This window comes from Schistocerca cancellata, chromosome 10, assembly GCF_023864275.1.
Source record: "Schistocerca cancellata isolate TAMUIC-IGC-003103 chromosome 10, iqSchCanc2.1, whole genome shotgun sequence".
In the NCBI taxonomy this organism is placed as follows: domain Eukaryota; kingdom Metazoa; phylum Arthropoda; class Insecta; order Orthoptera; family Acrididae; genus Schistocerca; species Schistocerca cancellata.
This window is the reverse complement of record NC_064635.1, coordinates 90,534,803-90,561,491: the sequence shown is the minus strand read 5'-3', so window position 1 is coordinate 90,561,491 and position 26,689 is coordinate 90,534,803. Positions and strand designations below refer to the sequence as shown.

Below are 26,689 nucleotides of genomic sequence, written 5' to 3'. Positions count from 1 at the left end.
AATGTGGAAGCAACAAAATCTAAGACATCTGTTCCACCCACAAATTGCTCTCCCATCTTCGGGTCAGTTGTGCAAACTGCAGTTAGCAGTTAGTTAAGCTCTATTCCCAGAATAGCACGGGAAAGGTGTTGTACCAACCCAGAATAACACCTAAGTGGAGTATAAACTCTGGATAACATAATCTTTGATTTTGGGCCAGGTTAGCGAGTTTAACTGGTGAATAAGTTTTGACAAACGCAGGAATAGTGGGTAGACAGTGATAATGGGATTTTGGCCAGAATTAAGTACTTTGAAGAATATGATGATTCCGAATTTATATTAAGATTACGTTGACTGAAGGAAGATGTAATTCGTCTTTTCAATATCATACATGAGAAACTTCAACATATGACCAACAAGAGGGAATAATTCTGTGTTTTTATAGCATATACTGTTTGATACACATTTGATATCAGCACTGAAACCCCAAAGTGAGCACTAAAACTCACCAGTATGTTTTGTCTAGATTCTACTATTCTTTTTTTTATTTTCTTCATTTCCTAATCTAGTGATATACAAAACATGCCATTTTAGATACACTTCTTCTATTTGTAACTAACTATTTTTTAAAAAACCATTTATTACTTTTACTGCTCATGCTCTGGGAACGGGATGCCCGCAATCTACTTTTTACCTACATGCCATTCCATGTCAAATAAACACAGGAACGTCAAAAATTGGGCAGTGTTTTCAGTTGCCTGAGACTGCAATTGTGTGTGTGTGTGTTGCGTTTGCATGAGTGTGTGTGTGTATGTATGTGTGTCTATTGTTAGACAAAGGTCATTGGCCGAAAGCTTTAAGTGTGAAAACCTTTTTGTTGCGCCTATCTCTGACTCAGCATCTCCCCTATATGGTGAGTAGTAACTTTCCTTCTCAGAATATTGAATACTGAACACAGGAAAGTACAATTTTTAACCGGACCATCACCGATTTTTATTAAATTTGATGTGTTTACTGTACATGACAGAATGAAAAATGCCAAATTATAGAACTTTAGCACAAGTACAACAAAAGTAATGGCCACCTGAAGTTCTGAAAATGTGCTTAAAATTCGACAAGCACTGTCGACAAAAATGGTTGTTCTAACAGAGATAGAACAGTGAAACAGTTAATTCTGAAAAGGGCAGAGGGTAAGCTATCCAGTGATTCACAACATGGCCATATTTAAACAATGAGCACAATTAACCCTGAACGTCTCAAAATATGTCACCTTCAAAATTAAAAAAAGAAAAAAAAAAGAAAAAAGAATTATGTTTTTCATGTTACAATACACAACATACTGAAAAATTAGGATGGCATGGCATCTGGATTAGGAGATATAAATATGCACACCCATGTGATACAATAAAGCAATAAAAATTGTATGCAGACCACAACAAAATGATATAAAGTACGAAAAAACCTGTTAACTTTTAAAAAGGTGATCTGATAGCAACACACAGTAATATAGTAATGTGAACAGCACTACTGCAAACATTCTGATTCTGACCAATCATACATAAGCAGACAATAAGAAGGGACCAAAAGCAAGCACTCAAGTTCTGACCAAAGACAGGTAAACTTTGAAACGATCGCGTGGCATCGATGGCCAGGAGTCCCCACCTGAGGACACTCGGCTGCTGAATTGCAGAACTTTTCAGTTGATGCCTCTTTAGGTGACTTGCATGTCAATGATGATGTAGTGATGAGGACAACATAGCACCCAGTCCCCAAACAGAGAAAATCTCCGAGCTAGCCAGGTATAAAACACGGGTCCACTGCATGGCAGCCAGACTGCCAGACTGATAATTACTCAAGCAAGAAATTAGAAGACTTCCTTTACACTCTTATGGAAACTCTTTCAAAATACTACAGTGAGTGTCATTTAATTGCCAACCCAAGAAAAACTGTAAGTACAGTAATGCACCTAAACACTAGGAAAGCAAACAGAAAATGTAATGGGCCAAGCAATTAGATACAAGAGAACCTCTAAATTACTGGGAATAAAAGTAGATCTTACATTAACATTCAAGGTTCACTTGGAAGACATGGCCCAGAAAATGAAAACAAGAAATGATATAATAGGAAAGTTAGCAAGAACAACCTGGGGCAGCTCAGCAGACACATTATGCTCTTCAGCATCATCTCTGCTCCGCTGTGGACCATGATCACCTATACAAAACGGTTAAGTACCCAACTCCATGAAACTGTGAGAATAATCCTTGGAACACAACAACCAACCCCCATTTCCTGACTGCCGGTCTTAGCACACATTGAACCTCCACGCATCTCACAACAAGCATCAGCTCAGGGGGTAGCTATATCAAGCAGACACATTCATTCCCTACCCATCCACCAATATATTTCTACCAAAGACTATTCAAATCCCAAAAACCCTCCAAGATGGACAAAGTAACAACTGAGGCTTTGAAGACCGCATGCAGAGAGAGCGGCAGCAAATAGCTGTGAAGAACAGCAGCCTGATGGCTGACCCAACAGTGCAAGTGCTGGGCTTTAACATGCCATGGAGGCACTGGACTGAGCAGACTGTAAACTAGATTCGGATGATGCAGACAGTTAATTGTGAAGTGGGGACTTGCTTAAGATCCCAAGTGTGACCGTGGTTTGGAACAGACTGTGGACGGTATTTGAAGCTTTGATATGTGTTGTTTTATTGACGGATGTCTTAATGAAAGCCACATAATTACAGACAACACTTAAGATTGGCTATTACAAAAATCAATGCTGATATTGTAATAATGTATATCAGTGTGCCTTGTTGGTTTTTGTTTAGTTTGAAACAGGGTGTTAAAAACAAAATAAATAAATAGGTAAACTTGTAAGGAGAACACACCTAACAAGCATTTTTATTCTGACCAATCAAAGGTATGTCTGAAAATTGGAAAGGCCAATAGCAAGCATTCTTTAATTGTTGAGCCATGGTCAGTCGCTCGGTGCTCAGTCTCTCTAGATGAATTCTTTGACTGGCAGAGACCGCACTGTCCTCAATCATGAATCTGTGACAACTTATGCACATTTCATTAAATACACCAGCTGAATTAATTATTACTTCCACAATGTGTATAATGTACACATGGTAAAAATTAAGGACTTGTGCAAAATTCTCATATGTTTGTATACAATATTCGCTTTTGCCTTGTACCTCGCACAAATGATGAAATTCTTGTATGTGTATGAGAAATACCACAACCATTACCATCACTGTCACGTCTATATCAAAGCTAATCACTGAGGCACAGGTCAGAAGCTCTGGAGCAGTGATCTTGATGAAATTCTTTAGAAGCAGTTGAACTCTCACAACAATGGAAAAATTTCATTAGTAGTGAGAACTTTGAACAGTTCATTAAAAATGCCAGAAAGTAGCAAAAATCATACCAAAATCGAAATTTTACAAGAACTGGAAGTTTGCAAGAACATATTACAACAAGTATAACAGGAAAAGGAAGAAGCACTGAGAGAATCTATCAATTTGAAAAAAGAAAATGAATTATTCAGATGTGAGTGCGCAGAACTGAAACAGAAAATTCAAAACCTGAAACATAAGCTAGGAATAATTCCCCGAATTTTGTATTTCTCAACATCTATTTTGCATACTAATTTGTTTACAGGTGAAATTTTGGGCTGCATTTAAAAAGACGACTTCAGAGGACCTACAAGAACTAACACAGAAGGAGAAATCAACGACACAGTGTGTTATTTGGAAGACTGAGGAGGTGAATCTCCTTTGACCTTATTTTCAAATGCAAAATATAAAAGTAAGTTATACAATTTAGACTGTCTAAATTATTTGTATACTATTGTGACTTTCCCCCCAGTACTCCAGTCTCAGTTCATCATTGGGAAAATTGGGTAATTTCGAAGAAGCCTTGGGTATCGATGTCACACATACTCACAGCAAGGAATATATATCGAACACAAGCAGCTATAGGTTGTTATGCAATCTATCTCTGCGAGAACAATGAGTAAGTGGACCAATGTTTTTTACTTAAATCATCGGAGGAGGTAGGTGGATTAATGTTTTGTAATTAAATCATGGGAGGACATCAGTGTTTTTTTAATTATATCATTTTTATATCATATAACTATTTTATTATTATCATATAATTTTTTAATTATATCATGGGAGAAGGTACATGGATTGTTTATCACAGGGTTCCCACTCTTTCCGTATATGAAAATTAGGGCCTGTGAACACATGTGTTCTAAAGGGAAAACTTAAACAAAAATGGATGTGCAAATTTAAGATCAAATAAAATATTCACTAATTCCACACTTTTTTTTACTTAGCAAAACCAATTAAAAGGCATTATGAGCCACTTTAAAATATGTATTTTATAATTACATTTTACTTTATAACACACTATACCACTATCTGTATGCACATGAATTATGATTACATATTCTCATTTACTCTCATATTCAATTTTGCTGTTTATACCTGTTAATTCTTTCTTCTTTACCTTGGCTTATCTTCTGAAACTATTTGATTGGAAAACATATTTCATATCTCTCATATTTTCAGCTTTTTCTGCCAAATCATAAACACATTTCCCTAGTTCACGAATAGCATCTTCTAATCTACTCTTTTTGGTTTTCAATCCTTCTACTTCACCTGCCAACACTTTTCTTTTAGAACCTAGCATTTTAGCTTGTCTCAATTTTTTCTGTTTTTCAAAATATGTCGTATATTTTTGCCTGCCATTAGCAGCAGATAAATGAAGCTCCTTGCTCGCTTCAAAATTAGCTAATCCCCCAGTACATTTTTTGTGATCAGTTATTACTCTTTGGCCAATAAATGTTATGCTTTTCATATTTTTCACTTCTATTAATATGTTTGATGAGAAACCTCTTTCTACATCTGCTTCAGCAAGAGGAAAAATGAATAACTTTTTGATGACACAGTTTTGAAAAATTTGGACTGAAGAAGTTACTTAAAAAAAAAAAAAAAAAAAATCTTTCCTCCGAAGGACTGAAAACTTTAGAGAGATCATAGTTAGATGATACTTGCTCACTTAGAAATTTATTATAATCTATCAGTAGGCCTTCACACTTATCTTCTCTAATAACTTTATCCTTCATAAGGTTGCTTGGCACCAATTTCACATTAGCACAACAATAACAGCGATTTAATGCCATTTGCCTTAAATCTAAGAAAGATAAACTTTGGAACATTAGTGAGTTAATGGGAGAGTTTTCTAACAAGTTTTTAACTAATGAAATAAAAAAAATCATGACCATCACATCTTAAATTAATGATACCTTTCTCAGACACTTTTTCTCAAAAAGTAATTTTTTTGCTATTAGATCTCCTAAAAAGCCTAAGATAATTTTATGAATTTCTGTGTGGATAGATTTATCTTGCAAATCAAATTCTGATAGTTTGTTTGCAGAGGTCAGTTTATCTGTGCATTCTTTGATTCATTAATGTTTTTCTCTTTTCGTTTGTAAACTACAGAATTCGGTGTTTTAGTCCCTTCTTTGTTTTCTTGGTTAAAAATTGAATTTAAGTTAACAGCAGGTGTTTCTTTGATCATCATTAACATCATATATCTCTTACCTAAAAAAAGAAATTAAAATGTAGTTTTCATGAGCTACCATATGTATACGGAATTTCATGGAAGGAATGTTAAATTTGGATACACATTTATTATTAAGGTCTTTCTGAAAGATCATACAGTCAGATCGTTCCATAAAATTTTTGTAGTACAGTACACCTTCAAAATTCGGACTAAAACCAGCGATCACCTAGTGCAATTTATACAATGTTCTAAGTACAGTGCTGCTGAATTCATAAATTAGATTTCGTGCCATCCATAAATAAATGCAACAAGATTTATGAACAACCCCCCCTCCAACATGATTTTTACGTCGCAGTTTCCAGTTTCGTCTGCTAGGGACGCAGTTCTCGCGTCGTGTAAACCAACTACACTATGTGATCAAAAGTATCCAGACATCCCCAAAAACATACGTTTTCATATTAGGTGCATTGTGCTGCCACCTACTGCCACGTACTCCATATCAGCGATCTCAGTGGTCATTAGACATCGTGAGAGAGCAAAATGGGGCACTCCACGAAATTCATAGCCTTCGAACATGGTCAGGTGACTGGGTGTCACTTGTGTCATATGTCCATAGGTCCACTGTTTCTGGTGTGATGGTGAAGTGGAAACGTGAAGGGACACGTACAGCACAAAAGCGTACAGATCGACCTCATCTTTTGACAGACAGAGACCGCCGACAGTTGAAGAGCGTCGTAATGTGTAATAGGCAGACATCCATCCAGACCATCACACAGGAATTCCAAACTGCATCAGGATCCACTGCAAGTACTATGACAGTTAGGTGGTGGGTGAGAAAACTTGGATTTCAAGGTCGAGCGGCTGCTCATAAGCCAAACATCACACCCGTAAATGCTCAACAACGCCTCACTTCATGTAAGAAGCGTAAACATTGAACGATTGGACAGTAGAAAAACGTGGAGTGACGAATCACGGTACACAATGTGGTGATCCAATGGCAGGGTACGGGTGCAGGGAATGCCCGGTGAACGTCATCTACCAGCGTGTGTAGTGCCAACAATAAAATTTGGAGGCGGTGGTGTTGGTGTGTTCGTATTTTTCATGGAGTGGGCTTGCATCCCTTGTTGTTTTGCATGGCACTATCACAGCACAGGCCTACACTGGTGTTTTAAGCACGTTTTTGCTTCCCACTGTTGAAGAGCAATTCGGGGATTGCGATTGCATCTTTCAACATGATCGAACACCTGTTCATAATGGACGGCCTGCGGCGGAGTGGTTACATGACAATAAGATCCCTGTAAGGGATTGGCCTGCACAGAGCCCTGACCTGAATCCTACAGCAGAACACCTTTGACATGTTTTGGAACTCCGACTTCGTGCCGGGCCTCACCAACCGACATCAATACCTCTCCTTAGTGCAGTACTCCGTGAAGAATGGACTGCCATTCCCCAAGAAACCTTCCAGCACCTGATTGAAAGTATGCCTGCGAGAGTGGAAGCTGTCATCAAGGCTAAGGGTGGGCCAACACCATATTGAATTCCAGCATTACCGATGGGGGGCGGGGGGGGCGCCACGAACTTGTAAGTCATTTTCAGCCAGGCGTTCGGATACTTTTGATCAGACAGTGAATATTCTCGTTCGCTCATGGTTGCTGCAGATTGGTCACACGGTGTGCACGGCTTCCCAGTTAAACGATATGTAACCAAGTTTACAGTTTTGCTGCCTCAGTAACATTGTATCAGATTTTGCCGTTCAAATGCACTAGATAAATCGAAAGTACTAACGAAATTGCTCTTATTTTGATCCATAATTTTAGGAGTAGCAAGTTACCTGTGGCATCGGAATCCTTAACACATACGCACTGGACAAAGCTGGGGCCGCTTTAAGCCTATCGTGCCGAAGCAATGCGTGCCGATGCTTCGTATATTTTGCTTGCTAAAATGCGCGCTAATGCGTTGATCAAATTAGCGGCTTCGTAATTTCATCCTGCAATTATCCAAGATGCCGCAATCAAATTCCAGACTCGTGTCAAATTTCTTTACTTCTACAAATGCACGCATGTATGAATGTTGTACAATAACACCTTTCCATTCAGTCAGACGCGGAAGTAGTCCGAGAACAGCAGCCGAAATGAGCAAAGCTAATCAAGTCACATAGCAGAATATTAGCGTGCTAAGCCACAAAGTTATCGCCAGCAGGGCGACAGCTGGTAAGCAGCGCGAATATTCGCGTCGATAGCCGATAATGGCTGGTTACATTTGCGCGAAGCTTAGTTATGAAAGCTGCAGGTGCAGTTCCAGCATTATAAAGCAGTATAGAGCAAACGAACCTTACAGCTAGCCACAAAGGCGTTTTATAGGATTTGAGGAAAAAATTGCTTGTAGGCCAAAATTACTGCAGTTCTTGCACTAACGAGAACAATGATAAATAAAGAAAGCTATATTTCTATGTAGTAGTCTTTCTTTCAGAAAACTGTGGAAAAGAAACTAGCATCTTCCAGACAGAATACAAACTAGCTCTTTACATATTCAGATTTTTTTATAATAGAGTAACCGGCTCGAGGAACGTGCGCCGGAGCCACAAATTATACAGATGGGTATTTTAAATAAAAACAACGTGATGATTTCAATTATTTCCAGTTTGTTTTGTTTCCCGTCATATACTGCAAGTATATTTTCACTTACGAATGAATGCAAATAAGCTAGCACCAAACAATCGACGAGCGATGCTGCGAGCGGGATATCTCAACACCCTCGTTGTCTAAGGAAATATCTACGAACTTTGGAAATACCTACGAGGTTTTTAGTCTTGAACTGAAGGGTTATTTCGGGGTCTCTCTTTCTAATCCGGAATTATCTGAAATCTATAATCGACGAGCACCAGCTACTCAGAATTTCAAAGGTTGTTCTGTATTAACTGTTTTATCACAAACTTATTTTGCTATATAACGTTCTTCACCATAATAAAATATATAAGAACGAAAACGATGGAAAATGTACTTACTGCTCCTATGTAGTTTTAACGATTCTCCTATCTTTCCAAGCGCAAAATCTTCGTTGCATACAATGCAATTTGCTTTGAATTTATCATCCGATGGCGTAACCCAAATCCTGAATTCATCTTTTTTTTAAACCAAAGACAGTTTAAAACGTATTTGTACACTGTGAGCACTCACTCAAGGGCGGTAACACTCAACCAACGACTCACTCAACAGAGGCAGTAATCTAATTATCAAATTAATCTTTTGTTAACCAAAGACGGTAAATAGGGGAACCAAGAACGCTGGGTACGCGAGATTCTGCCCTGACGTCAAATGCTTAGACGGAGATCGAAGATGCCGTGGGGTTAACTCGTATAACTTGGCTGTAGTTGCCGTATCATCCGCAGCGCCTGTAGCGTACTCCATGTCAACTACTGTCAATAAAGAATAAGGCACTTACCCTCGTTGCGTCTTGGATCGCCTATGCAAGTGACGTCAGGGATGCGTTGCTACCCAACGCTCCCCATTATTGGCCCCAAAGACGATTAGAAACACATTTTTGCCCATCATGGAATTTTTATATTTTCACTAAAGGGCACTCAACAAAATCTGCGTTAAAGAACTAAAAGAGCACTGGCCACAGGGTACTAACGGAAAGGACTGAATGGAAAGGCGATGCTTGATTCAGTACGGCATTTATACAAATTCGTCGTTGAATTAGGTAAGTCCTCTACAGATTGATTGTTCTTCGCGTAATGTAGGCGTGTTGACTTCCGTGTCGTCTGTCTTCTGTTCCCCATTGTAGCAATTTGCCAAGCTCGGCGATCTAACAACAGTAGTGGATGTTTGGGATCGTTGAATTACAATAGCCTTATTTTAATTTCGCATGTTTTGCTGCAAAAAAGTCCGATACCGCATCTGGCGCTCACCGTCCATATAATGCGGTCAACCTTGTTACAACCATGAGGACAACAAACCGTAGTTGCTGGTAAGAAGTGCGCGCATCCGTAGGTTGCTAGCACTTACCCTTTTACCACTACCTGTGTTCTTTCCGTTGCGAAATTGTATATGGGCGGTAAACTTTTGCTTACCTTCCTGGTTGCTGTCTCGTACATGTACGATTATTTCCACAAGTATACTGAGAGAAAAAGCAATGAAACTTTAAAAAAAAGGCTTTTATACAATTTTAGGACCTTAAAATTTTGGTGGCTCCTACAAAGGATTTTGAAAATATGGCCTACTTAAAGCGACTGGGGACACTGTATTAATAGGTGGGGTCTCGACCATTCAAGACCAAGTCTATGATTACGAGTCACAAGCTTTGGAATTTTGAAAGATTTGCGATCAAAGAAGGGCGCAGGGGCAGACAGGCCTTCAGAATTTTTAAAAGATCTGGAAGAAATGGCAACCATGTGACTATTCAAGTTGGTGTATAGAATCTACGAGTTTGGAAACATACCATAATATACAGAAGAATGGAAAAGAAAACTGAGGCTGTGATACGTGAATAGAATGTGATACTTGAATATCAGTTTGGCTTTCGGAAAGGTAAGGGCATCACATATGTGTTCTCATATTGTTGTTGCCGTAGTCTTCAGTCCTGAGACTGGTTTGACGCAGCTTTCCCTGCTACTCTATCCTGTGCAAGCTTCTTCATCTCTGAGTTAACTACTGCAACCTACATCCTTGTGAATCTGCTTAGTGTATTCATCTCTTGGTCTCTTACGACTGATGACAGAATTAATACTTAAGAAAAACCAAGACACATTAATAGGGTTTGTGGACCTGGAAAATGCGTTTGACAATGTAAATGGCGCTCAAGATATTTGACATTCTGAGAAAAATAGTAGTAAGCTGTAGGGAAAGATGGGACAATATGCAGCATGTAAAGGACTGAAGAGGGAGCAATAACGCTGGTAGATCCGAACAAAGTGATCGGATTAAATAGAAGGGATGACGTTTTTCTCACCTACCGTCCAGTCTCTACGCGGGAGAAACTATGTGGAAAATGAAAAATGGTTCAAATGGCTCTAAGCACCATGGGACTTAATATCTGAGGTCATCAGTCCCCTAGACTTAGAACTACTTAAACATAACTAACCTAAGGACATCACACACATCCATGCCCGAGGCAGGATTCGAACTTGCGACAGTAGCAGCAGCGCGGTTCCGTGGGAAATGAAATAAAGGTTCAAGAGTGGGATTAAAATTCAGAGTGAAAGGGAATCAAAGTTAAGATTCGCTCATGATACTGCTATCCAGGGCGGAAGTAAAGAATTACAGGGCGTTTTGAATGGCGTGAATAGTCTGATGAATGCAGAATATGGACTGAGAGTAAACCATAGAAAGGCGAAAGTAATGCGGAATGTCAGAAACGAGAACTCGGCGTCAAAATTGAGGATCATGAAGTAGAAGATGTTAAGGAATTGCTACCTTGGAAGCAAAATAACACATGATGCACGAAGCAAGGAGGACATTAGAAGCAGTCTAGCATGGGCGAAGAGGGCATTACTGGCAAAGAGAAGTATGCTGGCATCCAACAGCAGCCCTAATCAGAGATGGAAATTTCATGGTAGCAATCATGGACTGCGGAAAAACCGGAAAAAAAGTCGAAGTGTTTGAGATGTACTGTTGAAAGTAACGTGGATTCATAAGATAAGAAATGAAAAGGTTCTCCACAGAATCGGAGAAGAAAAGAAAACGCGGGCAACACTGACAAGAAGGGACTTGTGCCAAGACATCAGAGAATAAATTCCAAGGCAGAGGGAGTTGTAAAAAACAAGTTAAAAATTCGTTGCTGGCTACCTGTGACCGTTTAAAATAACAACGAGATTGGAAGTTTAACAGATATATAAACACTCACCATCAAAAAACACAATGTGTCTAAATGTGTCTAGCACAATTTTAGAAATTTATTTTTGCTGAAATTACTTTATGTAACATTTTATTTTCAGCTGTTTTCTGCTGTGTTTAATTTAACAGAAATTGTTTCGTAATATGAAAAAGAACATAATATTGTAAAGACTGATGTATAATTTCAGTCTGAACGATATATCAATTGTAATGTCGGCCATTCCATGAAAAGTGAACCTCAGACACCGTTTCATAAATTTTACCGAAACAGTACATGTTATATATCAAATTAAAGCTAAAGACAGCATTTATGCATGTAATCGATACTTTGTTTAAGTTAACAAAATTTGAAAAAATTAGTTTGAACCAAGTGATATTTTTATTGCTCAACTTTCACAGTTGATATCTTATATTGCTGGCATTGTTAGAAAGCAAATAAAGTGTTTGGAAATTGATTTGAAAGGTAAGACAATTTTGTTATTCAGCTTTTCTATTGCATGATTTGTTTTGTCCCGACCATAACAAAATACAACGAAAAGTTTTATTATGAAGTCATTATTGATCCACTGCAGTAGTAGCCCCTGGGCGGCCTGAGCGAGGCATCTCATCGACAGTTCCTGTCTCTCTGTATCTCCTCCATGTCCGAATAACATCGCTTTGGTTCACTCTGAGACGCCTGGGCACCTCCCTTGTTGAGAACCCTTCCTGGCAGAAAGTAACAATGCGGACGCGGTCGAACCACAGTATTGACCGTCTAGGCATAGTTGAACTACATACAACACGATCCATGTACCTCCTTCCTGGTGGAATGACTGGAACTGATCTGCTGTCGGATTCTCTCCGTCTAATAGGCGCTGCTCATGCATGGCTGTTTACATCTTTGGGCGGATTTAGTGGGTTGTTTACATCTTTGGGCGGGTTTAGTGACATCTCTGAATAGTCAAAGGGACTGCGTCTGTGATACAATATCCACAGTCAACGCCTGTCTTCAGAAGTTCTGGGAACAGGGGTGATGTAAAACTTTTTTTGGTGTGGGTATGAGCCAATAAATTTTGTACTCACTTATGTCACACAAGAAGATGCTGGAACTGCTGCCATTATTTTCCATGCATTTCTCACATCTACTCAAGAAATTATTAATCACAGAAATATTTAATTAAATGATTCACGGATATTATCCTTGAGTTCATGTGTTGTGTGATGATTTGTTATGTACACGTTGTCCTTCAGTGCATCCCACAAATTAAAATTGTACGGAGTTAAATCAGGACTTCTAGCGGGCCAGATATTGTTACTAAGCACTTTTTCATCGAAGTGCGAAGTTTCGTTCTTTTGGACTCAGTTCATTAAAAGAGGCCGTAAACTGTTTTGCACATATCTTTCATATGTAAGTGTCATTAAAAAAACTGGGCCTATTATTCTGTCACCACTAACTGGGCACCACACCCCTATTTTCTGATCTCGAAGGGGTAACTCATGAAACACAACAGGTCTATCTGCGCTCCAATGTCGACAGTTTTGGGAGTTAACATACCTGTGTAAATGGAAGCAAGCCTCGTTTGAAAACAGAATAATGGAAGTATCCATTTCACCGTCATGCACTTGTTTTAAAAGAACTTAACCCTGTGCCCAGGATCATCAGGTCGAAGTTCTTGTATTACTGATACTTTATAGAGCCTTAGCAGCTTCTCACAACTTTGTACAGACGTGCAATATACACTCCCGGAAATTGAAATAAGAACACCGTGAATTCATTGTCCCAGGAAGGGGAAACTTTATTGACACATTCCTGGGGTCAGATACATCACATGATCACACTGACAGAACCACAGGCACATAGACACAGGCAACAGAGCATGCACAATGTCGGCACTAGTACAGTGTATATCCACCTTTCGCAGCAATGCAGGCTGCTATTCTCCCATGGAGACGATCGTACAGATGCTGGATGTAGTCCTGTGGAACGGCTTGCCATGCCATTTCCACCTGGCGCCTCAGTTGGACCAGCGTTCGTGCTGGACGTGCAGACCGCGTGAGACGACGCTTCATCCAGTCCCAAACATGCTCAATGGGGGACAGATCCGGAGATCTTGCTGGCCAGGGTAGTTGACTTACACCTTCTAGAGCACGTTGGGTGGCACGGGATACATGCGGACGTGCATTGTCCTGTTGGAACAGCAAGTTCCCTTGCTGGTCTAGGAATGGTAGAACGATGGGTTCGATGACGGCTTGGATGTACCGTGCACTATTCAGTGTCCCCTCGACGATCACCAGTGTGTACGGCCAGTGTAGGAGATCGCTCCCCACACCATGATGCCGGGTGTTGGCCCTGTGTGCCTCGGTCGTATGCAGTCCTGATTGTGGCGCTCACCTGCACGGCGCCAAACACGCATACGACCATCATTGGCACCAAGGCAGAAGCGACTCTCATCGCTGAAGACGACACGTCTCCATTCGTCCCTCCATTCACGCCTGTCGCGACACCACTGGAGGCGGGCTGCACGATGTTGGGGCGTGAGCGGAAGACGGCCTAACGGTGTGCGGGACCGGAGCCCAGCTTCATGGAGACGGTTGCGAATGGTCCTCGCCGATACCCCAGGAGCAACAGTGTCCCTAATTTGCTGGGAAGTGGCGGTGCGGTCCCCTACGGCACTGCGTAGGATCCTACGGTCTTGGCGTGCATCCGTGCGTCGCTGCGGTCCGGTCCCAGGTCGACGGGCACGTGCACCTTCCGCCGACCACTGGCGACAACATCAATGTACTGTGGAGACCTCACGCCCCACGTGTTGAGCAATTCGGCGGTACGTCCACCCGGCCTCCCGCATGCCCACTATACGCCCTCGCTCAAAGTCCGTCAACTGCACATACGGTTCACGTCCACGCTGTCGCGGCATGCTACCAGTGTTAAAGACTGCGATGGAGCTCCGTATGCCACGGCAAACTGGCTGACACTGACGGCGGCGGTGCACAAATGCTGCGCAGCTAGCGCCATTCGACGGCCAACACCGCGGTTCCTGGTGTGTCCGCTGTGCCGTGCGTGTGATCATTGCTTGTACAGCCCTCTCGCAGTGTCCGGAGCAAGTATGGTGGGTCTGACACACCGGTGTCAATATGTTCTTTTTTCCATTTCCAGGAGTGTATTTGTGTTTGCTGCGAAAGATGGGGAATTTTCCAGGCTCTGTACAATGTCATCGAGATGAGCTTCTGTGAGCACTGTACAACGTCGTTTACGCTTCTTGCCTTGGACACTTCCCGTTTTACGAATTTTATTCTCTAATTTGTGAACCCCCCCCCCCCATGAACCATGGACCTTGCCGTTGGTGGGGAGGCTTGCGTGCCTCAGCGATACAGATAGCCGTACCGTAGGTGCAACCACAACGGAGGGGTATCTGCTGAGAGGCCAGACAAACGTGTGGTTCCTGAAGAGGGGCAGCAGCCTTTTCAGTAGTTGCAAGGGCAACAGTCTGGATGATAGACTGCTCTGGCCTTGTAACAATAACCAAAACGGCCTTGCTGTGCTGGTACTGCGAACGGCTGAAAGCAAGGGGAAACTACGGCCGTAATTTTTCCCGAGGGCATGCAGCTTTACTGTATGATTAAATGATGATGACGTCCTCTTGGGTAAAATATTCCGGAGGTAAAATAGTCCCCCATTCGGATCTCCGGGCGGGGACTACTCAAGAGGATGTCATTATCAGGAGAAAGAAAACTGGCGTTCTACGGATCGGAGCGTGGAATGTCAGATCCCTTAATCGGGCAGGTAGGTTAGAAAATTTAAAAAGGGAAATGGATAGGTTAAAGTTAGATATAGTGGGAATTAGTGAAGTTCGGTGGCAGGAGGAACAAGACTTTTGGTCAGGTGAATACAGGGTTATAAATACAAAATCAAATATGGGTAATGCAGGAGTAGGTTTAATAATGAATAGGAAATTAGGAATGCGGGTAAGCTACTACAAACAGCATAGTGAACGCATTATTGTGGCCAAGATAGATACGAAGCCCACACCTACTACAGTAGTACAAGTTTATATGCCAACTAGCTCTGCAGATGACGAAAAAATTGAAGAGATGTATGATGAAATAAAAGAAATTATTCAGATAGTGAAGGGAGACGAAAATTTAATAGTCATGGGTGACTGGAATTCGAGTGTAGGAAAAGGGAGAGAAGGAAACGTAGTAGGTGAACACGGATTGGGGCTAAGAAATGAAAGAGGAAGCCGCCTGGTAGAATTTTGCACTGAGCACAACTTAATCATAGCTAACACTTGGTTTAAGAATCATGATAGAAGGTTGTATACATGGAAGAACCCTGGAGATACTAAAAGGTATCAGATAGATTATATAATGGTAAGACAGAGATTTAGGAACCAGGTTTTAAATTGTAAGACATGTCCAGGGGCAGATGTGGACTCTGACCACAATCTATTGGTTATGACCTGTAGATTAAAACTGAAGAAACTGCAAAAAGGTGGGAATTTAAGGAGAGGGGACCTGGATAAACTGAAAGAACCAGAGGTTGTACAGAGTTTCAGAGAGAGCATAAGGGAACAATTAACAGGAATGGGGGAAAGAAATACAGTAGAAGAAGAATGGGTAGCTTTGAGGGATGAAGTAGTGAAGGCAGCAGAGGATCAAGTAGGTAAAAAGACGAGGGCTAGTAGAAATCCTTGGGTAACAGAAGAAATATTGAATTTAATTGATGAAAGGAGAAAATATAAAAATGCAGTAAATGAAGCAGGCAAAAAGGAATACAAGCGTCTCAAAAATGAGATCGACAGGAAGTGCAAAATGGCTAAGCAGGGATGGCTAGACGACAAATGTAAGGATGTAGAGGCTTATCTCACTAGGGGTAAGATCGATACTGCCTACAGGGAAATTAAAGAGACCTTTGGAGATAAGAGAACCACTTGTATGAACATCAAGAGCTCAGATGGAAACCCAGTTCTAAGCAAAGAAGGGAAAGCAGAAAGGTGGAAGGAGTATATAGAGGGTCTATACAAGGGCGATGTACTTGAGGATAATATTATGGAAATGGAAGATGTAGATGAAGATGAAATGGGAGATACGATACAGCGTGAAGAGTTTGACAGAGCACTGAAAGACCTGAGTCGAAACAAGGCCCCCGGAGTAGACAACATTCCATTGGAACTACTGACGGCCTTGGGAGAGCCAGTCCTGACAAAACTCTACCATCTGGTGAGCAAGATGTATGAAACAGGCGAAATACCCTCAGACTTCAAGAAGAATATTATAATTCCAATCCCAAAGATAGCAGGTGTTGACAGATGTGAAAATTACCGAACAATCAGTTTAATAAGCCATAGCTGCAAAATACTAACACGAATTCTTTACAGACGAATGGAAAAACTAGTAGAAGCCGACGTCGGGGAAGATCAGTTTGGATTCCGTAGAAATACTTGAACACGTGAGGCAATACTGACCTTACACGACTTATCTTAGAAGAAAGATTAAGGAAAGGCAAACCTACGTTTCTAGCATTTGTAGACATAGAGAAAGCTTTTGACAATGTTGACTGGAATACTCTCTTTCAAATTCTAAAGGTGGCAGGGGTAAAATACAGGGAGCGAAAGGCTATTTACAATTTGTACAGAAACCAGATGGCAGTCGAGGGACATGAAAGGGAAGCAGTGGTTGGGAAGGGAGTGAGACAGGGTTGTAGCCTCTCCCCGATGTTATTCAATCTGTATATTGAGCAAGCAGTAAAGGAAACAAAAGAAAAATTCGGAGTAGGTATTAAAATCCATGGAGAAGAAATAAAAACTTTGAGGTTCGCCGATGACATTGTAATTCTGTCAGAGACAGCAAAGGACTTGGAAGAGCAGTTGAATGGAATGGATGGTGTCTTGAAGGAAGGATATAAGATGAACATCAACAAAAGCAAAACGAGGATAATGGAATGTAGTCGAATTAAGTCGGGTGATGTTGAGGGTTTTAGATTAGGAAATGAGACACTTAAAGTAGTAAAGGAGTTTTGCTATTTGGGGAGCAAAATAACTGATGATGGTCGAAGTAGAGAGGATATAAAATGTAGACTGGCAAAGGCAAGGAAAGCGTTTCTGAAGAAGAGAAATTTGTTAACATCGAGTATAGATTTAAGTGTCAGGAAGTCATTTCTGAAAGTATTTGTATGGAGTGTAGCATTGTATGGAAGTGAAACATGGACGGTAAATAGTTTGGACAAGAAGAGAATAGAAGCTTTCGAAATGTGGTGCTACAGAAGTATGCTGAAGATTAGATGGGTAGATCACATAACTAATGAGGAAGTATTGAATAGGATTGGGGAGAAGAGAAGTTTGTGGCACAACTTGACCAGAAGAAGGGATCGGTTGGTAGGACATGTTCTGAGGCATCAAGGGATCACCAATTTAGTATTGGAGGGCAGCGTGGAGGGTAAAAATCGTAGGGGGAGACCAAGAGATGAATACACTAAGCAGATTCAGAAGGATGTAGGTTGCAGTAGGTACTGGGAGATGAAGAAGCTTGCACAGGATAGGGTAGCATGGAGAGCTGCATCAAACCAGTCTCAGGACTGAAGACCACAACAACAACAACAACAATTTGTGAACTGCATCACGACTCGGAACTCTAACACCTGGAAACTTCTGTTCAAACAATCTCCGAACAGTACGAGCGGACTCTGTACGCACATACGAATCATAAGTAAACACTTGTGAAATTGAATAATTCGCTCTAGCCATTGTTGCATTCGCAAACTTCTCTGCTACACTTGTGATGCCTGTTCACTGCTCGAATGACACTGGCCGAGAAGGCGCGTATAAGGCCACCAGGCTAAGAGCCACAAAAAGGGCGAGTGAATGGGGGGGGGGGGGGGGGGCATAGTGCAGCGACCTATTCGACAGGCAGGCGCGACTTCCGTAACCGGCCTGCGATACTTCGGACAGGCGGTCATAAGGTAAATGAAACGCCTGGAAATTTATCGAAATATTAACTGTCTCGCAAGCTTTAGCCATATAAGTGCGTACACGTGTTATTGCATTTAAAACAGAAAAACTTATACCGCGTTTTTAACCGACTTAGGGAGATTCCTTCGTCGCTTTAGTTGAGCAGTGGCAATGACGCTAGACATTTTCCAATCTAGAGGGGACAAGGGAAGTACAGAACTTGGAATTAATAAACAGCTCTATCAACTTTGTTTTCGAACTGATCAGGTGATAGAGTTCACCTATTCGCAGCTGTATCCTGCAATGACCATCCTTTGCAATACATACGAAATGTTGGGCAAAAACATTAGAAGCCCGGATATCGACTATGTAAGACCCAAGGAAATTAAACTGGGCGACTGCTAACTGCCGAAATCCAAAACCCGTGGTGAAGTACAAAAGCGAATACATATATAACATTCGCAAACGGCAAGTACTGCTGGAAAATACAAAAACGGCTGCAAATCAAACTGTTTTCTCCAATAAAATCGATGCTTTGAATTGATCAATGAATTACGGCTGCTTCCTCAATAACAAGAATACATTAACAGGGAAAAACGTATGTGGTAAACATACTATGTTTCAATTACTATTGCACCGGGTCTGCGCGAACGCAGTCCCGACTACCAAAAATTATGCACCCGAGTTACCCACATTAGGGGTAATCGCAGGGGTCAGCCCAACCGAAGTGCAATGGAAGAGCCTCGTCCTGGAGGAACCGCCTTCATGATCACGGTATCCCCTGTGCCAGGTAAGTATGCCTTTCGGAGGAAATATTCGCTCCTTTATGACATACTGTGCGCATCACATGAAGCGAGTGCATATCGTTATTCAGATTACGTGTGATTTATTCCACAATACACACTGCCTGAAACGAGGCAGACCTACATCGGTAGTCCTACGATACTACTCCTTTGTGTTTCGAAACCACAGGATACATTTGACAAGAACAGTTCTGGCACCTACAAGTTCAGTCTAATTGGACCAGCAAACTCCGTGCGGCGAAGATAGATGTCACCCGAGTCGCGGAGCTGCATGGGCAGTTAGTTCGCCCCCCTCCCATCGCTCTCGCTCTCTCTCTCTCTCTCTCTCACTGGTGTGTGTGTGTGTGCGTGTGTTCTTCAGACGGTCAGGAAAGAGAGGGTCGCTGTGATTTGATGCACAGAAACTCAAAACTATACAATATAAACGCACCATATACAGAGTGTGTCCAGGAGGAAAGGTCATTATTCAGGGATATGACAAGAACGATCATTAGAAGCAGAAGTCTAGTAAACATGGGCACTAAAGCGCATACGTTAGTAGCTATGAGCACTTGTTCATCTTCGATACTGGAAACAAATCTCTTCTGCTGCAAGCTCTTTGGCCTCCATATTTTGAAAGGTGATAGTATAGACCAAAACAGGGGAAAAATATCCAATAAACATGGGCTCAAAAGTGCATACCTTAAGTGTCACGAGCACTTGTTCATCTTCACTAATGTGAAACAAATCTCTTAAGGTATGCAATGTACAACCCATGTTTACTATACTATATTTGGTATTTGTTGTCAACTAATATTAACAGGTAATTGCTGCACTTGTAAATGCTATTAACGAGGTTAATGGATTATGGCCGAAACCGTTAGTACTAACAAAAGCCAGTTAATACAGTTCAGCGTCATGAGTTTCTTGAAACACACTTTGTAGGTTCGAATGTTGCTGTCATATCGATGAATACTGACCATTTCTCTTGGCAAACCACGTGTATGTTACGGGCATTGAAGTAATAGGAAATAACGGCGCAGTTTTCGGGACAGTAATCTCATTCGCTGTTTCTTCGATAGTAATCTCGTCACGCATTACTCCTCTATTCGTCTATGCAACAAAGTTAATGGCCGGGTATTTACGGTAAGTGACCAAATAGCTTAGTGAATTCTTATATACTTCACATGAAATGGAAATTTCTTAAGACAATGACCGGACAACAACGTTCATGGTCAATTGCCACTGGTACTGTTGATAAAGAACGACCAAAATGTTATGTTAGAATACAGCATCTATTTCAAACACTACCAGTCACGTCACAGTAGATAACAATCACTTTAAAACAACTGAAAACTTTGTCATTTGTATTTATACCACACTCCATCTGTGAAGTGTCGTCGCATTCCGCGTTTCCATGCATTATAGTCGCTTTGCTTTACATTTACATATCAACCAGCGAGACTCCGAAAATGACGAAATTGCCTGGACAATGTTGCTTTATACATTTCACCCAGGTAGTTAAAGTCTGTTGTTAACTTCCATTAAGTCAAATAATAGCCCATCCAAAGTGAAGAAGTGTGTCGTGAAAACAAGAATATGCACAATGTCGTTAATGGCAGCCCTTGAACATTTCCCGTATTTACTTCGTTAAATAAACACACACACTCTGAATATTGGCTTTTGGCCGAAGAGGCACAGGGCACAAGATTTTGAACCAATGTTCATGCACACAATTGATGACTTTAGGCGCAAATTTGTGGCAAACACATTAACCCATCATTGCATACCTTATTCTTAGCGACAAAAACAATGCCCAGAGATATAAGAGTACAATAAAAAATTAAAAAAAAACTAAGGCAGTTTCGTCATGTGGAAACGTGATGGCCTCTACTTTTTGGGGACTCCTAGGATGTGATTCTGACTAAGATTCTTCAGACAAAACTACAGTCATGACTAGAGCTTTTTTTTCTCCATTATCAAATTCAGATGTTAAATAAAGAAATAAGTGCACTCTGAACACGACAGAGCTTCGTCCTCCAAAGCAGTCACAATTGCGGAACGGGTTCCGTTTGGACTCGAACTTTTCTCGTTCGGCTTCTCCTGCTTTAGAGTCAATTAATTTACTCATATTTCAAAGGTTGAAAAAATTGTTTAGTGGGGATAATTTTTTTTTACCGAGCAAGGAAGCAATCACTTATTTTGAAACATTTGGCATAATCTACTGTCCGATGGAAAGAAACAACTGAAATCTTGGCCACGTATACAACTATGGAAAGAGGTTACACTGAGGAATGTACCTTCTTTGGTATTTACCCTCGCCTTATTTAGTTTAGCGGCAGCCGATGATTGAGAACAGTTTCCATTCTGGTGAGAGCAAAGTGAGTCCCGAGCTGGGTGAAATGAAAAATGTCATTTTTGTGTAACGCCATTTTCGAACTGATCAGGCGTCACAGCTCCCATACAGCAGTATCTTGTTACGATCAGAAATTTCTGTGCACAACAAATGCTGGAGTAAAGGATTCTGCAGCACAGCAACATCCTAAAGACAAAGCGACAGTGCACGTGGCAGCAACAACTTTGAGGAGTTGATTACTACAAAACAGCTGTGTTGAATATTCTTAACAAACATTTTAATCGTAAAATAATCGACAAATGTGTTTCATTTATAATGCGACCGGGTCTGCGCGAACGCAGTCCCGACTACCAAAAATTATGCACCCGAGTTACCCACATTAGGGGTAATCGCAGGGGTCAGCCCAACCGAAGTGCAATGGAAGAGCCTCGTCCTGGAGGAACCGCCTTCATGATCACGGTATCCCCTGTGCCAGGTAAGTATGCCTTCACTTTCAAAACTCCGATACTTTATCTCATACAGTGAACGTCACACGAATCGAGCGCATATCGATGTTCACATTACATGTGATCTATCCCGCCACACACACTCTTCCCGAAACGAGAGAGAACTGTATTGATCGTACTAAGATACCACTCGATCGTGTTCCGAAAAGACAGGTGGCTCCATTTGACAAAACAGTGATCTTGGTCGTGCCACGTACAGTCGAATTGGACCAACGAACTCTGTGTGGCGACGGTAGATGTCACCCACATCGCAGATACTGCGCATGCGCTTGTCCCCCAACCCCCTCCACCGCATTAAACACTTGGTGCTCTCTCTCTCTCTCTCTTTCTCTCTCTCTCTCGCGTGCGCGCGTTAGCTCTATGCTGTTGTATGTATACTGTTCAGCTGGTACGAAAATTTCTGAGCGGTTCGTAATGGAAGCATCGTACCTAATTTATGAGAGATTTGTAATGGAAGAATCGTATCTGTCTCACGTTGTACTGTAGCAAATACCGCACACTTTGCTGTTATTACTGTACGAGAAAAAGCACATGCTGTTGGTATAAAATACACGCAAAATTAGTCTGAATAACATTTAACATTACTAAGATTCGGCCAACTGTACGTATGCCAGACCGTCACGAAGAACTTCTGAGTTAAGCCAATGTAGAATACAAATCATGAAACACTTACGTACGTCTGGTACAGACTTTTACAGCGTACTATGTCAACAGGTCACAGAGATATGCTGAACATAGTTAAGGCATGATGTTACGATGAACTCCGCTCACAGCTGGTAAAATTGTTGTTTATTAAAATACGACCGCTTTCGCGGCTTTAAGCCGCATGAGGAAGTGACCTACGTAGTAAAAAGCGATGAACAGTGTCACCACTTTTTGCGGATATTAAAATTAGTAAAGGATGATGTTTGGGTTGTGGGGCGCTCAAGTGCGCGGTCATCAGCGCCCGTACAAAGTATCAATTTTTACGTCCAATTTTTTACTCGGTTCAGTCTAGCCATTGCCGTGAATGATAATGATGGAATGGTGAGGGCAACACGAATACCCAGTCCCCGGGCAGAGAAGATCTCCAACCCGGCCGGGAATCGAGTCTGGGACCCCATTATCCAGAGACAGCAACGCTAGCCTCTAGACCACGAGCTGCGAAATTAGTAAAGGGATGTCTAAATGTACTATCAATGTTAAAAGATCATAGGCATACCCATCGCTCGTAGTCAAAAGTTACTATTCAGAAAATATCATTAATATTATAGCGAGCGAATGGTAAAGAAGTGACACATTCTTTAAAATTTGCACGCATCTAAAAAGAAAATACTTTATGATGAGCGGACGATTTTTTTCTTTTAAGAGGCCGGATTGGTGATAAAGAATTGTCACTTCTAACATAATTAGTCTCGGCACACGCAAATTACAATGTGGAAAGAATCAGGTGGCAGTATCTCGCCACTATATCAGTGAAGGGCAAGGCAAAAGCGACTAGCACGAACGACAAAGGGAAACTGGCTGGCTGGCGGAACGGGAGCTATCCATATGGACTGTGTGACGTCATATATTTACGATCAGGAGAGCTGGGTCACTACCTCTACAAGCGAGAATAGTACAGAATTTTAATAATTTTATTTTAACAAACAACAATTTTAGCAGCTGTGAGCGCAGTTTTTTCTAACGTCATGCCTTTCAATAGATGCGGTTTGCCGGAATATATAATAGTGTTTGACGAAAGGGTCGGCGATGTTCCTTTGGTAACCACAGGATTTCACCAATAGTTATGTTATTCAAAAATCACAAATGGTTCAAATGGCTCTGAGCACTATGGGGCTTAACTTCTGAGGTCATCAGTCCCCTATAACTTAGAACTACTTAAACTTAACTAACCTAAGGACATCACACACATTTATGCCCGAGGCAGGATTCGAACCTGCGGTCGTAGCGGTCGCGCGGTTCCAGACTGTAGCGCCTAGAACCGCTCGGCCACAACGGCCGGCTCAAAAATCACAAAAGCAAACATTATCTCCGAGTGTTGCTTAAGGCTACCCCGACGTATCACCTGTAGAAATGTTTCTCGAACGTCCGATATCGTTAAAAACCCACAACGTATAATCGGTTTCAGGCGCATTGGACGCACTGCTGAGCTGTGACTGCAGCCTCCTATTTATACCATCTAACATATGAGGAGGAGCTTTGCAGGAATAAATGCAAACAAATGAATTAGTTGTCAATTAAAACATGCGGCCTGATAGGCCGTGGTCGATGTATGGAACTCTCCCCTGACGTTTCGTCTCCGACTGCCGGAAACATCCTCCGACGTGAAGCCGCGAAGAGCTGATCATATAGGCAGTGCAGAGGGCGACACTGTCCATCACGTGGCGTCGGCTATGAGATTGTCTTTACTAATACCAACATTCACGACTGAAAGTTGCTAATACCAACATTCTCGACTGGAAGTAATCGACCGTCACGCTTCCGGTGCAACGCTGATATCCTAATTTTACCCAGTTTAATACCTTCACCTATTCAGTTAACATTGTTACTGTGTTTATCAACGTCGATGGCCTGTCTATACATTCGCACTTAATAATGCGAGGTTTTAGATACGACGTTCTTCGCTGAATTTTATTTCGTGATTACCTTCCTGGTAAACATGCTCTGCTACGGCCGATTATCCGTGTGAGCCAGGCGGCATTTCCTGTTATGTTCAACAAGACGGGTGTTAAGTGTAACGTGGAAATTTTGTTGAGATGTCGAAGAAATTGAATATCAACGTGAATTTACGGTGTCTGCTTGATATGTATCTATGTCGCGATATATGATGCTCTTCGCAATATCCTACTTGTATTTACTATTTTGACGAAAGTTTGGACTATGTGGTTAAATTAAGAGTTGTTGTGGAAAACTGCAGCTGATATTATTTACGTACGAGTGTTGTCACTGGCTGACAGCATACTAACGATTTAATGTTATCATTTTGTTCGTTGTGATGCTTGTTTGACTTAGTTCCAAATATGACACGATTTTCGAGGGAATATTTATTAGAAATATTTCGCTGTTTCTGGGTATAATTTGAACTACGGTTATTCTCAAGCAAATATTTCATTTTATCAACAGTTGCAGACTTTGGGAAAGTAGCTAAGCTTATAAGAGTACTTTTAGTTTAAGTTTTTGTGCAGTCTGGTGAAGCAAGGGGCACAACCCGTCGACTTTGACCAATGATGTCAGAACTGGCTAAAGAGCATTTATTGCACAGATGAAAGAGCTGATCAGACTGTTCAGAAACAAAGGAATACGAGAGACGAAAAATACAGTTGACATATGCAAAGGCCAGTAGTATTTTCACGTTAAGGATATCGCGTGTTTGTATCGTATTATTTAACTGGAAAATAAAAGGGAAAAAATGGATGGAAAATATTGGTAGCATAGAATACATCACGTCACATATATATGAGCTGTATCTCGAACCTCATCCGAACTGTATTGCGTAAGTGCAGTACGGCATATAAGTTCGGCGTACGTAGATCTCTTCGTTTCCACTAGAAGTAGTGTCCTGTTGTTCAGCTGAACCATGTATCCCCTACTTCACTAAACCCTAAATGAAGCACGAGATACATATTTTACATGAGTTGTTTATTTTGCCTCCGCTATCACTAACAGTCTGTTCTTACGTAGATATTAGTACTACCGAGGGCAGAACGAGCTACGTACATGATACTTGTGTCCCATAATTCCGTTGACCTCTATATATGTACGCCGCTAACGAAAACGTGGAAATGGATTTACGTTACATTTGCAACCTGTACCTAAGTTGAACTACGCGAAGAGGCAATAAGACGACAAATGATACTATTGCTGGGAAACGAAAGAAGAACGACAGCTGAGAAACTTCTATTACGTACTGGACTACACGAAAACATACGTATTGGTGTAATACAACAATGAAATACGTCAAAATAGTCAATTGCAGCAAAAGAAGAAAATGGAAAAGTGAACTTACCAGACGGGAACTTCCTAAAAGAACCGAAGCTCGCCTAGAAAGACATCAACAAAAATCACATACCCACATACACAACAAACACAACATTACGAAAACTCTCTCTCTCTCTCTCTCTCTCTCTCTCTCTCTCTCTCACACACACACACACACACACACACACACACACACACACACACACACACACCCCAATCCTAATGTGAAATTAGCTAACATATTTCGGACGGTACATTTGCCCAGCATGTTTAATAAAGCAAATAAACGGGCAATATGTTTGGGGAATGCTACGTCTCCTTGAATATTCGTCTAGGTGACTTTGAAGTGTGGAAATCTGGTGTTTCCCTTTCCCTACAAGAGATTTCACAGCTGACCAGTAACCCTCTATGCTATTTGTGCAAGCCCCTGTGGGTATGATCTGAACTCGATATTGTGATTTACTACGAGATGCTGATAACCCCTAAATCCCTATATGAAGAAAACCCGTCTGAAGTTACAATGGTACCCTCTGCAACGTCATCTTTAATGAAACTGACCAAAACTTCCTTCCTTCGATTGGGTATTACGTTGAACACTACATCGTCACACTCGTGACCTGAAACTACAGCCCCCCAAACCCATAATCCCACCGTAAGTTCCCCCTGTTGTTCTTCCTTTTGCCAAAATGTGATTCGTCAATTTCGACCACAACACCCGGCCCCCTATATTTCATGTACTCCAAACACACTTCTCTACAAAAAGAATACCA

General features: G+C 41.3%; 2 non-coding genes across 2 annotated transcripts; both read right to left on the bottom strand.

The window, feature by feature from the left end:
* Positions 1-18,950: 18,950 nt before the first annotated feature.
* On the bottom strand, positions 18,951-19,113 carry LOC126106999 (U1 spliceosomal RNA). Its single transcript, XR_007523432.1, has one exon. It is a non-coding gene; the product is annotated as a U1 spliceosomal RNA (small nuclear RNA).
* Positions 19,114-21,773: 2,660 nt separating this feature from the next.
* On the bottom strand, positions 21,774-21,936 carry LOC126106998 (U1 spliceosomal RNA). Its single transcript, XR_007523431.1, has one exon. It is a non-coding gene; the product is annotated as a U1 spliceosomal RNA (small nuclear RNA).
* Positions 21,937-26,689: the final 4,753 nt, after the last annotated feature.